Source organism: Prionailurus viverrinus, chromosome X (assembly GCF_022837055.1).
Source record: "Prionailurus viverrinus isolate Anna chromosome X, UM_Priviv_1.0, whole genome shotgun sequence".
In the NCBI taxonomy this organism is placed as follows: Eukaryota; Metazoa; Chordata; class Mammalia; order Carnivora; family Felidae; genus Prionailurus; species Prionailurus viverrinus.
In genome coordinates, this window is record NC_062579.1 from 110,363,246 (window position 1) to 110,377,806 (window position 14,561).

The following is a 14,561-nucleotide window of genomic DNA, read 5'->3' on the forward strand; positions in this document are numbered from 1 at the left end:
GGGATTTCCTTTTGGAGGAGGGGCACCAAAGAAACAGCTCTTTCAAACTCTTGTTTCCTCTCTGGCGAGGATGTTCGTTCCGTTGCAAGGGATCATCTATGGGCAGACTCGAGAGAAATTCGCATCTGATGTCGGTGCCAAGTACAGTTGTGGCTCTGAGCAATCAATCTGGGCACCATGAACTTTAACACGGGCCAGATTTCTTTCTCTCTTTTTTTTTTTTTAATTTTTTTTTAAAAAATGTTTATTTATTTTTGAGACAGAGAGAGACAGAGCATGAATGGGGGAGGGTCAGAGAGAAGGAGACACAGAATCTGAAACAGGCTCCAGGCTCTGAGCTGTCAGCACAGAGCCCGATGCGGGGCTCGAACTCACGGACCGTGAGATCATGACCTGAGCTGAAGTCGGCCACTTAACCGAGCCACCCAGGTGCCCCCAGATTTCTCTCTTTTTTACACTGACTTACAGACAGCTTCAAGAACAAGGGCAACGATGAAGCCCACGATGACACCCACTTCTTATCCTTATTCCAGATATCCTGTCTTCTTTCATGCGTGCTTCCAATACATGTTTTCTTGTTATATTTTATGTTCCCTCTAAATTTGCTTAAATTATTTCTCATTTGAGATTACACATAGGCAAATATGCACACAGATTTTTAGTCCTGAGCGAGCAACTATCCTCTGGAGAGAGTTTATCGTGACAGCATAGGCTCATGAATCAGAAACGCCTGCGTTCTGAGCCTGGCTCATCTACTTACCAGCTGTGTGATCCTGGGTCGGTCACTTAACCTCTCTCTGTCTCAGAGAGACATGCTGCACTTTACAATGAAGATAACTGTAGCTACTTCATGAGGTTGTTGTGAGGAACAAACTAGTTAATATATATAAAGTGCTTTGCACGGTGTCTGTTACATGGTAAGGGTTCAAAAGAGAGTACTGTTAGGTCTAAGCACATTTTCTCCCCAATAAAGTGGTGATAACAGTACCTATTTGATCTAATTTTCAGAGCTATTGTAAATAGTTAATGAGGAAATTGATGTGCATATGCTTCTGGAATCTTGAGAATTGTACCGTGTTCTCCCTATGGGACGAGTTGTATATATGTGCGTATATAGGTATACACACAAAGTATATATGCACACCTTGCATATATTACAGCTGCAAAATGTAAGCTTCATGGGGGCAGAAACCTTGCTCGACTTTTTCAAGAGAATACACCCAGAACCTAACACCTAGAACAGTGTTTGGCATGGTGTAGACGTTCAGTAATTGCTTAATGAATAATTAATGATTGCTGGTCTCTATATCCTGCATTTCTGAACCTGCAGGTTCCAATGATGCTGTTGTGGCTGGTTTGGGAACTGTATTTAAGAGCTAGGGGATTCGGGGCACCTGGGTGGCTCAGTCAGTTAAGTGTCCGACTGCGGGTCGGGTCGCAATCTCACGGTTTGTGAGTTCAAGCCCTGCGTCAGGCTTGGGATTATCGGGTCAAAGCCGGCTTTGGATCCTCTGCTCCTCTCTCTCACTTCCCCTACCCTGCTTATTTTCTCTGTTTCTCAAAACTGAATAAATCTTTGTTTATAAAAGAAAAGAGCTAGGGATTTAGTGGAACTGGCAAAGTCTTTGGAACAAGACACATCTGGATACAATTTTGGGCTCTGCCACTTGTAAGATTCCACAATTATCTATTCTCTCTGAGATTCGGTTTATACATCTGCACAATTAAGATGATGGTAATATGTACCTCAAAGGATTCCTGCGAGGTACGAATGGAATGAGAGATACAAAGGACCAACTTAGTACCTGGGACATGCAGAGTTGGTGCTCAGTAAATATTAGTTTATTTTCCTTTCTTTTTCATTGAAAATGACTTTCTCTTTTTATTCTCTTCTTTTATCTGTTAAAATTATACTAGGTGGGGGCGCCTCGGAAGCTGGGTGGGTTGAGCGTCGGACTCTCGATTTCCTCTCAGGTCATGATCTTGCAATTCGTGAGTTCAAGCCCTGCATCGGGCTCACTGCTGTCAGCGCAGAGCCTGCTCGCGATTCTCTCTCTCTCCCTCTCTGCTTGCCCCTCCCCCCCCACTGGTTTGTTTTCTCTCTCTCTCTCTCTCTCTCTCTCAAAATAAATAAATTAACTTTAAAAAAAAGGCATTAAATGGGCTGCCTGGGTGGGTCAGTCGGTTAAGTGTCCAACTGTGGCTCAGGTTATGCTCTCACGGTTTATGAGTTCGAGCCCTGCATCAGGCTCTGTGCTGACAGTTCAGAGCCTGGAGCCTGCTTTGGGTTCTGTGTCTCCCTCTCTCTCTCTCTGCCCCTCCCCTGCTTGTGCTCTCTCTCTCTCTCTCTCAAAAAAAAAAAATTAATAAACATTAAAAAAATGTTTTTAAAGGCATTAAAAAAAAACAACCTACAGTCTGGAGTGTAGACTAACAATAAACAAACATTATTCAATAACAAATTATGAAAAATTTTACGATGGAGAAGTCCAGAGTGTTATGAACATATGTAGCATCTCTGAACCTCAATTTTCTCAGTTATAAATATTCAGAGTACTTTTGAAATAATAACAATAGTAATAATACCAATTGCTACTTATAGAACTCCCTTCTAGCTTTCTGTTTCCTGTTCACAAATATTTTCATATCATTAATACATTTATTCTTTCAACAAATATTTTTTGAATTTCTATTCCACATCAGAGACTCTCCAAGAATAGTGAATATCATGGTAAAGCCTCACTTCACATATTAATTAAATAATCATGTGAGTATGATGAGTGTTACAGAGAAGACATTCCCTGCCATCACAGAATACGCAGTGTTTTAAAGGGTAATGTTGAGTTAAAAGGGCAATCACAAAATAATGTGATAATATAACATTAGTGACTTTGATAATGAGAAGTTTACATTTTTTTTTTAATTTTTAATGATTATTTATTTTTGAGACAGAGAGAGACAGAACATGAACGGGACAGGATCAGAGAGAGAGGGAGACACAGAACCCGAAGCAGGCTCCGGGCTCTGAGCTGTCAGCACAGAGCCCGACGTGGGGCTCGAACTCACGAGCTATGAGATCATGACCTGAGCCGAAGTCAGAGGCTCAGCCGACTGAGCCACCCAGGCACCCCCATATTGAGAAGTTTAAAAATACTTCCTGGGGCACCTGGGTGGCTCAGTCGGTTGAGCATCCCACTCTTGGTTTCAGCTCAGGTCGGGGTCTCGCAACTTGGGGAGATCGGGCCCCACGTAGGGCTCTGCGCTGACAGCACGAGGCCTGCTTGAGATTCTCTCTCTTCCTCTCTCTCTCTCTCTCTGCCACTCCCTGGCTCGTGCACACGCTCCCATGCTCTCTCTCTCTCTCAAAATAGAAAGTGTCTTTTAAAAACTATACTAGGTGGATTTTTCTCTACAGGCAGTTAATTGATTTGAGGGTATAGTGAAAGTGATTGTATTGGGAGTTTTCATTTAGCAGTGTGTGCTCACATTTCGTATCCGAGAGTAGATTGCAGATCTATGAAAATAGCTAGATGGTAAGGGACTAACTTAAAAAATATCTCTGGAGGGCTCTTCCAGATGTTGTGTAATAGCAAAGCATTCTCCTCCAGCTGTTGACAGGTTGGATGAGCGGAGTGAATGTGATGGAGTCAGGAGAAGCTGTGTCATCTCGGTGAAAGATTTTTAAATGCATTTAAAGTACTTTAAACAATTGAAATTGGCGGGCGCCTGGGTGGCTCAGTTGGTTGGCTGTGCGACTTCAGCTCAGGTCACGTCTCATGGTTTGTGAGTTCGAGCCCTGCGTCGGGCTCTGTGCTGACAGCTCGGAGCCTGGAGCCCGCTTCGGATTCTGTGTCTCCCTCTCTCTCTGCCCCTCACCCACTCGTGCTCTGTATCTCTCTCTCTCTCTCTCTCTCTCTCTCTCTCTCTCTGTCTCTCTCTTCCTCTCTCAAAAATGAATAAACATTTAAAAAAAATTTTAATTGACATTGGGTGATTTTCTGTTTCTAGTAAGATTTCTGCCGACTGGGACCAAAGCTGTTGAAATGTGTGCCCCGGATTCTCCAAGGTGTCAGGTGGGGCCAGTCTCTAGCTGAGACTATATTCTTGCTAAAGCTCCCTCAGCCCCGTAATCTTGCTTCCCTCACTTTCCTTTCTTCTGGGTGCTCTGCACCCCCCAGTAAATCCCTTGAACAGGAATACCCACTTTAGACTGCTTCTTGGGAATTTGACCACTGGGGCAGTTTTAATCTTTTTTTTTTTTAATTTTTTTTACATTTATTTATTTATTTTTGAGAGACAGAGCACAAGTGGGGGATGGGCAGAGAGAGAGGGAGACACAGAATCGGAAGCAGGCTCCAGGCTCCGAGCTGTCAGCACAGAGCCCAACGTGGGGCTCGAACTCACGGACCGTGAGATCATGACCTGAGCCAAAGTCGGACGCTCAACCGACTGAGCCACCCAGGCGCCCCAGTTTTAATTTTTTTTACTGCATCATTTTTATAAACATTTTCACAAAATACCATATATATTTAAGGTATACAGTATGGTGTTTTAATATGAGTATACCTTGTGTAATAATTACCGCGATTAAGGTAATTAATATATCCATCACCTTACATAATTACCATGTTGTATACTAGAGCTCTAGAACTTATTCCTCTTCTAACTAAAAGTTTGTTCCCTATCACTAACATCTCCCCATTTTCTCCATAGTTGCTGGCAACGAGCAACCGTCAACCTACTCTCTCTTCGAGCTTGACTTTCTTACGTTCTACATATAAGGGATTATCATGCAATACTTCTCTTTTTGTGTCTGGTAAAATTAGAGAGAGAACATGTATGTTATATATACCCGACATATTATATAGGGTATATAGTGTATGCATTCCAATACACATTATATATGCATTGTATACATTATGCATAATATATACATTGTATATAATATATAGGAATATATATACTATATAGGTATGTGAATAATGCTGCAATGAACATGAAGATAGAGGTAACTCCTTGAGATCCGGGTTTCATTTCCTTGGTATATATACCCGGAAGCGGGTTTGCTGGATCATATGGTAATTCTTATGGTAATTTTTTGAGGAACTTCCACCTTCTTTTCCATAGAGGTTGCATCAGCTTACATGCTCCCCACGAGTATGCAAAGGTTTCCTTCTCTCCGCATCCTTGGCAACCTTTGTTATCTCTTGCCTTCCTAAAAATGGCCAACCTAACCGGGCACCTGGGTGGCTCAGTTGGTTAAGCCTCTGACTTTGGCTCAGGTCACGATCTCATGGTTCGTGCCTGTATTGGGCTCTGTGCTGACGGCGCGGAACCTGCCTGGGATTCTCTCTCTCTACTTCTCTCTTCTCTGCCCCCGCCCCCGCTGTTGCGCGCGCGCTCTCTCTCTCTCTCTCTCAACATAAGTAAATGAACTTTAAAAAACATAGCCATCCTAATAAGTGTGAGGTGCTATCTCTTGTGGTATTGGTTTACATTTCTCTGATGATTAGTGACGTTGAGCACCTCTTCATGTGCTTGTTGGCCATCTGTAGATCTCCCTTGGGAAAATGTCTATACTCTTCCTTTGTCCATTTTATAATTGTATCGGGTTTTTTTGCTATCGACCTCTCTCAGTTCCTTATATGTCTTGGATATGAACCGTCGCGACAGTAGGGCTGAGGTCCTAAGCTCAGGAATACACGGCACTAGCTAAAGGATGGGCACGTGCGGGTCACCCACAGAGCCAGGGTCTGGGTCTCAGGGGCTTGCCCCTGGGACTCAGGCCCCAAGGGAGGTGAGACACAGCAGCGGCACAGAACTAGGGGTAACGGGGTGTAGTAGCGTCCTGGGCCCCAGGGGCACAGCGAGGTGGCAGTGTGGTCAGGAGGTGGGCCACATCATGGCAGCAGCTCAATCCTCGTAAATGGCAGGGGGGTGTGATTTCTTATTCTCATCCAGCAGCGACTCAGACTCAGCTTTTACTCCAAACACCTCTGACATTTGCAAGTGGCCTTAGCCATCTTTACCAGATTTCTAGCTTGTTATGCTCTGTGCATTAGTCTCACTTTGGAAAACACTCAACCATTTGAAGCCAAATGTGGGGGATAAGATGTGTAAGAAAATGTAGTGTTGCTGGTCCTTTAAACTTGACAGGAAAATATATTGGCTATAAAATAATAGCTATGATTTCTGGAATGGATTTTAAACCGGGAAGTGTAGCTTCCTACTTATATGCCAGAATTCTAATATATGTTGAAAACCAAGTCTTGTTATTTGCTAACATTTCATGTCTGTCGTTTCATGGCTGTTAACTTTCCAATTCTAATGTTTATTTATTTTTGAGAGAGAGAGAGCAGGGAAGAGGCAGAGAGAGAGGGACAGAGGATACAAAGCTGCCTCTGCGCTGTCAGCACAGAGCCCTATGGGGGCTCGAACTCACAAACCGCGAGATCATGACCTGAGCCAAAGTTGGACACTTAAACAACTGAGCCACCCAGGTGCCCATTAACATGCCAATTCTAAAGGTATTGGTAAAATGGTTATAAAATGATCTTAGCATAAAGGACATTAGTCTTGTTTCGCCCCATATTAGGGGGAAATAGAGTACACAGAAAGTTCAGTAATAGCCCAGTTCTGTCCCCAATGATGGGAATGAAGTTTGTCACTTTGCCTTACCCACTTCCAAATTCTTCCAACCCTTGAAGTTGAAACATTTCTAAGAGAAGCAATTACCATGCTTAAGCATTGTTGACAGCTTTTAGATAACTTTCAATGTTTGAAAATGGACACGAAATAAACACCTGTTTTTTATCATGCTTTAAAGATACTTAAGAAGAAAAATGTCCATGTTTTGCTTGTTGCTAACACATGGTATTCACTTGAGAACATGTAGAGAACCAAGTTTCAAGGTGTCTTCCTTGCCAACAAACTATCCTCTCCTCTTAGGAAGCCACTTGAGCCAATGGCATCAGCCCTCTTCCCCCAGATCTATACCACAAGAGCTCAACCTGCAACCATCGCTGTTTAGGCCAGGAAGGGCCATCTGACCAAGCTGGGCCGATCAGATTATCCTCCGATTTTCAAATTTGGATAGAGATCGTTCTAATTTGGTCTGGTCTATTCAATGGGAAGGACATAAACAAACTGTGACTCGGGCAATGGCTGTCTCTATCACTTAGGGCTTGTAAGGAATACTCAATGACTCTTGCAAAGACACTTATTTCAATAACAAAAACTCCCAGCCGGTGTAGTGAGCAACTACGTAATATATGAATGTATTTTTTGGTTTGCCAACTTTATTTTTATTCCAGCTTTAATGAACTATAATCGACACATAGCACTGATTAATAATTTCAGAAAGTATGAAACATCAAACAACATCAACACATCATACAGCATACCCAATGATTAGCCAACCCGTCTTTTTCCTTGACCACTTCTGATACAGGAGAGATACTGCTTTATGAGGCAGCCCTATCCCATTTTCAGACATCCCTCTCTAATTGGTAGAAACTTCTTTGACCCTTCTTTTTATCCCGTTGTGCTCTGATCTGTGTAACAAAACCTTTTGCCCTGTTCTGCCCTCAGGATCTGTGTAGAATCAGTATACTGCTTGTTGTGTTAATCACCCTTTCAGATATTAGAAGCCAACTGTGTGCCCTTCCAAGTCTTTTCTCCTCTAGGGTGGTATTCCACATTACCCCCGCTGCTCATAGCTCAGCATTTCTTTTTCTTTTCTTTCTTTCTTTTTTTTTTTTTTGAGAGACAGAGAGAGAGAGAGAGAGAGAGAGAGAGAGAGAGAGAGAGCAAGTGGGGGAGGAGCAGAGAGAGAGAGAGAGAGAGAGAGAGAGAGAGACAGAATCCAATTCTGCCTCCAGGCTCTGAATGTCAGCACAGAGCCCGATGCGGGGCTCGAACACAGGAACTGCAAGATCATGACCTGAGCCAAAATCAAGGCGCTTTACTGACTGAGCCACTCGGGCGCCCCATAGCTGAGCATCTCTGAACTTCTCATGATCTGTATATTTATATTTTCATGCATATTTTGTCATACACCTAAACAATTCCTGTACTCACTTCACACATGAAAATTGATGTGTCTTCAAATTAGCTAAGCTATTTGAAAATGTGATCCTTTGTGTTTACCCTCCTGGCACTGAGAAATAATGTACCGGATAATATCTTGATGAGAGGAGAAGAACATCTAGTTGACATTTCAATTCCTCTTAAATTATTTCCTGAACCGCAGGTATTCATTATGAAAAACGGCTCGGATGGTGTGGTTTGTGCATCCTGTTCCCCCCGCCCCCAAAGGGAAACGAACAAATCAATACATCTATGCCGCAGACACAGTTGTCCCAACAATCGCCTTTAAAAAAAATAAATAAATAAATGCTGCCACTGTCAGCTCTCACACTGATCATCCAAGGGCTTTTATTTATAGAAAGCATGCTAGTTTTAATGAGGTCATGGTGTAAAACATTGCTCTTCAATTCACAGAGCGATTAGATTGTCAAGGAATGCTTTTGATCCTAGGGAAGGAACTAAAGCGCCCATTGTTACATTTGTTTCAAAAGTAGGAGATGAGAAACTTTTCGAGATGAAGCACCGTTTCCACTTATCTTTGCCGGGAACACTATGTTTGTTGTTGGAGACTTAGACAGTGAGCACTTTGAGGACAGGAATTTGACCTTGTTTTCTCCTCCTCTCCCCAGTAACGAACACTGCGCATGGTACGGGCCAAGGGCACAGTCTATGTTTACTGACAGGTGGAGGGACAAATAAGTCCTCAACTGTTGCCTTTGACGGGAAGAGTGGCTATTGCCCTGGCTGTTGCAGGGATCGGTGGATGTGAGGGTGAGCGTTAAGACCTTCAGTGTGACAGTGAATCGAACGCCTGGCATCTGTGAAAAAGGGAATGCCCTGGGAGCTGTCACCAGTAAAACTTTATTGGGGCCGTTAAAAAGCCTGCTGAAAGCAATTCTTTGTGGTCTCTGAAAGAAGAAAAATCAGTAGGGAAGGACCAGCACAGAACTAAAGGACCAAGGCGGGTGGGGTGGGGAGGGCATACTACAGACAAACGTCATAGATGCTAAGTATTTGCTAAATAACGAGTCTATCCACGTGACGCCAAAATCATTGCACGGCTAATGCAGTTCTAGAAAATGTCGTATAATTTAGTTCAAAAAGTTGTTATTTACTTCTTTCTTCAGTGTGTTTATTTTGAGAGACGGAGAGAGCGGGTGCTCATGTGCCAGGCAGGGGAGGAGCAGAGAGAGAGAGAGAGAGAGAGAGAGAGAGAGAGAGAGAGAGAGAATCCCAAGCAGGCTCCACACTGGCAGCTCAGAGCCCGACGCGGGGCTCAAACTCACAAACGGTGAGATTACTACCTGAGCTGAAATCAAGAGTCGGACACTTAACCAACTGAGCCACCCAGGCACCCTTTGTCTAATTTAGTTCAAAGGAAGACATAGACAAACAAGAAAAATTCTCATCCAATTCAGAAGGTAGTGAAGCACAGGGAAAGAGTGTCAAATCTGGGAACCATAAGGCCCTGGTTCCAACTGTGAATCTTGTACTGTGCCATTGCTGAGCTATTCCTTTGGCCACCTTTGGCCTCTGTTTTGTCATCTCTAACAGGGTGAATAGGATTAGTTGATTTCTAATCAAATGTTCTCAAACGTTTCTGATTGTATATTGGCCCTTTGCTGGACGTGATTGACTAATCAATTGAATTGTTCCTGATGTAGGTACAGCCTAAGAGAGAAAGCAGTCATGAAGCCAGTGCTGGAATAAACACACACAAAAATGCTCCTTCATTTCTTCAAGAAACGTTTTGGGAGTGTTAAGATGTCTTAACGTTGACCACACTTAAGGTGGATTTTGCATATGTCTATACTTCCTTCATGTATGTGTGTGTGTGTGTGTGTATGTGTATATATATATATATATATATATATATATATATATATATATTTGCGCTCTCTCTCTCTCTCTCTCTCTCTCTCTCTCTCTCTCTATATATATATATATATATATATATGTGGTTCAGTATCTTTTTCCAGAAAGCAGTGAAAGTTGGGCATGGTTCTGGATATGTATTTGATGTATTGAATAACGAAGAAATATAATGGTCACTTGTGATCTCCCCTATCAGAAATTAATAACAGGGAAGAAAATTAGACAAACGTATGAAAAGCAATAAAACACATTTTATTTATCGAACTATTCTAAGTAAATGTAGATGTTTCTGCCATTCCAAATCAAGTATTCCTTTTCCTTTCCCGTTCACGTTATTTTAGCAGTTTGGTAAATATGGCCTGGGAGGAAGTTGCAGTTTAGAATAAAATATTAACCCCTCCCTCCAAAATAGTTTAACTAGTCGTGACTGTTGAGTGACAATTAGCCATTTCTTCCCTATTGAATGGATTAAGTCTATGATTGTGAATAATGATGCCAGTGAATTTCTATCCTGTCACAAATTTCCTGTACTGAATTTTAACACAGTTGCTACGATTTTGTTTTATTAAGTTTTTAATTTTAGTTCCGGTACAGGTAGCCTATAGTGTTATATGAGTTTCGCGTATACAATACAGTAACTCACCACTTCTATACATGACTCAGTGCTCATCACCATTCCCCCCCCCCCACCTCCCAACATAGTTGCTAGGATTTTAAGAAAGGTTTTTGTTAATCATTGCACAGGCCAGTGATGTCCACTAATACATTTCAATTAAATGATTCAATTAGAAAATAAACAAGCTTTATTTTCAAAAGGTACAGTTATCCATGGCATTTTGAAATTATTCTGCATCAAAGAACCTTCTTCCCCCATTAAGAAACAAACTAATAAAAAGTAATGTTTATAAATACTTAAGGAGGGCATCTGGGTGGCTCAGTCTTTAAGCATCTGACTTCGGCTCAGGTCATGATCTCATGGTTCGTGAATTTGAGTCCACTTCAGGTGAGCTCCACTTCTCTCTCTCTCTCTCTCTCTCTCTGCCCCTCTCTCAGCCCTCCCAGGCTTCTCTCACTCTCTCAGCTCCTCACTCACTTGCGCCCTCTCTCTCTCTCAAAATTAAACAAACAAACAAACACTTGAGGAAAAACGGTACCCACTAAAGAGTGTCCACAACCTTAAGCCATACATTTTAAAAACTGTTTACCAAATAAAGAGACTAAAGATTCATAGTTCAGTGTGGGGGACGTGGCTTCTAACCTTCCCTCAGTCTTCACCCCAGCTTTCCCTATTAGTCAGTAAAATTCTAAAACTTCTCAACATTCCAAATACTGGACAAGAAAAGATTACTCAGAAAATATCCTTATATATTCCCACTTTTGCCTAGGATATAGTTTAAAAAGGGGGGGGGGCTACTGAGGAGAAACAGTCAAAATGGGGAAAGTGAAAGGCAGCTGACAAGAGCCCCAAATTGGGCATATGATTGGAACCCCAAAATAGCTCATGGTGAGGATATGATATACCTCCCGACTATGCAGAGTCAATCCTGTACTAAATCTTGAACAAGCAGACACGAAATAAAAACGAGTGGAAAGCCCAGTGATTCCACCCAGGAGCATGTCAGTTTTGCCTCAGTCGTGTTCCGCATTCTTCCCCTGTCCTCCTGGCACAGAGAAGTGGGTAAAACACCAAAACCTCGCCCCTGAACTGTGCTGGAAAGGATGCAATGCCAGGCCCAGATAGTACAGAAAAGGAATCAAAAAGCCTAATCCTAATACTGTAGGAGAATTCTAAATCGAGCCACTTGTGAATGAACAAGGTGAACGAAATCACAGGACAAATATGTCAACAGACCATAATAAGCATTCCTCTGTCAAAAAAAAAAAAAAGAAGGGGGGGCACCCCGGTGGCTCAGTCGGGTAAGTGACCGACTTTGGCTCAGGTCATGATCTCGCAGTTTGTGGGTTCGAGGCCCATGTCAGACTCTGTACTGACAGCTTGGAGCCTGGAGCCTGCTTTGGATTCTGTGTCTCCCTCTCTCTCTGTCCCTCCCCTGCTTGCATGCTCGCTCTCTCTCTCTCTCTCTCTCTCTCTCTCTGTTTCTCTCTCTCTCAAAAATAAACATTTAAAATTAAATTTTTTTTAAAGATGGAGCTAGCTTGTGGAAACGAAAGCTTTCAATCTAGATGAAAACAACGCAAGGAATGGAAGAAAATTTCTCATGAACATTTCGCATTTTAGAACCGGTTCGTGAGAACCTGAATCCAGGAAGAGAACAGCTCAAATATTGGAAGATCAGAATAGACATGGTTGAAATGACATTACTGTCATAGAGCAAAGACTTGAGATAATCTCAGTGAATGCAGATGACAAAAAGACAGTGATTTGCATGCTAGGAAAGGAGCCAAGAGATATGGAAGACAGAGACAATATGTAAAAATTACATAGAAATATATTTCAAAGAGTTCAATATGGGAGAAAATAGTCATTTGAACAGGATAAAATAAGGAGTTCAGAAATTGACCCAAATACATGTGAAGATTGCTTATATTTAAGGATGGCTTTAAACGTAAATGGGGAAAGGAATGATTATATGATAGATTGCTCTGGATCAAATGCCTAGCTGTTTGTAAAAATGCAAATGTGGATCTTTATCCCTTATTCCAAATACATTCCAGATGGAAAAAAAAAAACCTTTAAAAAAATGAAACCATAAAACGTTAGTCTACAGATCCTTAAGTGATACCTTGTGTTCCTACAAGTGAATAGCAAACTGGGATTGAAAATTAACAACAACTGTATATAGCATTCATTCAATACCTATCAAATATCTACAGTATGCCAGGCCCCATTCTAGAGGCTGGAGAATCATAGTAATAGCTAGTAGGTCTCAGTCTCCCGGACTCATGAAGCTTACCTTCTCCTAAGGGAAACAGATGATAAACAAGTAAACATAAAAAGGGGATTTCTGATCTGTAGACTGAAATACACAGACTGTTATATAAAAGTTTCATACAAGATGCTTAAAGATTTATCCTAGTTCATGTATTGAATTTCTAGAAAAAATAAATAAATACATATTTTAGGTACCGGGCTAGAAAAGCAAATCACCTATGAAAGGAATAAATCCAATTGCCTTCCATGGTTTCCAACATGATTTTAAAGTCCAAAGATCATGAAAAAAATACCTCTAAATTCCCAAGGGAGAGAAGATGAGACTCAAGATTATTCTATGAAAAAAGATATTCAAATACAGGAGCAACAAGCAGAGCTTTTCAAGAGGTGAAAGAACAACAACAAATACAGGATCCAAAAGCTCCTCTTTAAAACAAACAAGCAAACGAAACCTCTGTTTCCTGAAGGAATATGGAGCTAAGAGATGGTTGAAAATAAGGAACTTAGAAATGGAGAAGCAGGGAGAGGAAGCGAGGGTCAGCTAGATTTGAATCCACTGGAACATAGAACTAATAACAAAAAGAAAAGGTGGAAATTATCGTCACGAAATAGGGTATACATATTAGAAAAATTGGCAATGGAAACTTCATGACGTAATTCACAAAAATTGGGAGGTGGGGAGCCAGGGAGATGGCCAGTGAGCAACCAATGTATACTGTAGAAAAAGGAAACTCTTAATTAAAACCAGTGATGACTCCAATTTCTTCATATTTTTATGATCTCTTTTATCACTCTTGGATATTTTAAGAAATACTATCTTTTATAGTAAAGAAGCATGTATCTGAAGTAAAACAGTTTCTTCGGTTTCTTTTCCTTTTCTTAAATTCAAGTAAAATGATACTTCTAAAATAAAAGGAAACACAATTACGTTATATATACTAGAAAATCTTCTTAGTCCGTGCATCAATATCTGAATATAGATGCACAGAAAGATGCTTGGAATAATATATTTCTACTTGCCAATGTTAGTTCTTGTGTGTCAGTTTCTCTTTTGGATACTTTTTTTTTTTTTTTTTTGCTAGAAAATAATCTGTGCTTTTGGTTCTTAATGATGTTACTATACCACTTTTACGGAGATATTAAATTGATTTTTCTTTTTTTTTTAAATTTTTTTTTAACGTTTATTTATTTTTGAGACAGAGAGAGACACAGCATGAACGGGGGAGGGGCAGAGAGAGAGGGAGACACAGAATCGGAAGCAGGCTCCAGGCTCCGAGCCGTCAGCCCAGAGCCCGACACGGGGCTCGAACTCACGGACCGTGAGATCGTGACCTGAGCTGAAGTCGGACGCTTAACCGACTGCGCCACCCAGGCGCCCCTTAAATTGATTTTTCTTACAAACAGTAGTGTGGGCTAAACACAAGCATAGTCTTCTAGTTGAAGGACATTGGGTGGAAGTCAGGAGACCCAATTTAAGCTTCAGATCTTCCTCTGCTGAACAGTATGACCTGAGGCAATGCAACTGAGCTCCACAGAAATTAGTTTTCACATGTGTAAAGTGGTTCCTGGCAGCTCTAACATTACAATAATTTCATATAATTTGCCAGTACCTGTTTAGCTTGAGTTCTTCCAGGAAAAAAATAAAGAGTATGAGAGGAAGGCTTTCATGCAGGCAGTTTATTCGGGGATGTGACACCAGGGAACA